The following is a 500-nucleotide window of genomic DNA, read 5'->3' as shown; positions in this document are numbered from 1 at the left end:
GAACGCGGGCAACCGGGGGTGGCAGCTAATCACACTAACCACTACACCACAGAGGCGGACATTACCTTTAAATTTACGATATGTTAATTCATTATTTTTGTACGTGTCATTGAATTTCTTCTGGCTCAATCCCAGCAGGTTCCTCGTAAGATGTATTGCTTGCCATATTGCACGAGTTCTGATTAAAAATAGGGATAAAAGTCCTGGAGGCGCCGGGTATCGATCCCGGTACCTCTCACATGCTAAGCGAGCGCTCTACCATCTGAGCTACGCCCCCAGTACGGTCATGCGTGTAACTGTGTATGTTTAATACAGTATTTTAATTCAATGAACCACATCCAGGTGGAGTAGAACTTAATGTTCTCACAACACTTTCACCGCACATGTGTGCATGTTGAGGAACTACAGTACAGTTCCGTGCACTTAAGAATAGTGTAGTAATAATCTTATCTTAATCTGTTTACCCTCCAGGGTTGGCTTTTCCCTCGGACTCAGTGAGG

At 44.6% G+C, this 500-nt stretch overlaps 1 non-coding gene across 1 annotated transcript; it reads right to left on the bottom strand.

The window, feature by feature from the left end:
- Positions 1–204: 204 nt before the first annotated feature.
- Positions 205–277, bottom strand: TRNAA-AGC (transfer RNA alanine (anticodon AGC)). Its single transcript has one exon. It is a non-coding gene; the product is annotated as a tRNA-Ala (tRNA).
- Between the last annotated feature and the right edge of the window lie 223 nt (positions 278–500).

This window comes from Anabrus simplex, chromosome 4, assembly GCF_040414725.1.
Source record: "Anabrus simplex isolate iqAnaSimp1 chromosome 4, ASM4041472v1, whole genome shotgun sequence".
NCBI classification, from domain to species: Eukaryota; Metazoa; Arthropoda; class Insecta; order Orthoptera; family Tettigoniidae; genus Anabrus; species Anabrus simplex.
The sequence above is the reverse complement of the archived record's forward strand: the minus strand, read 5'-3'. Positions and strand labels throughout refer to the sequence as shown.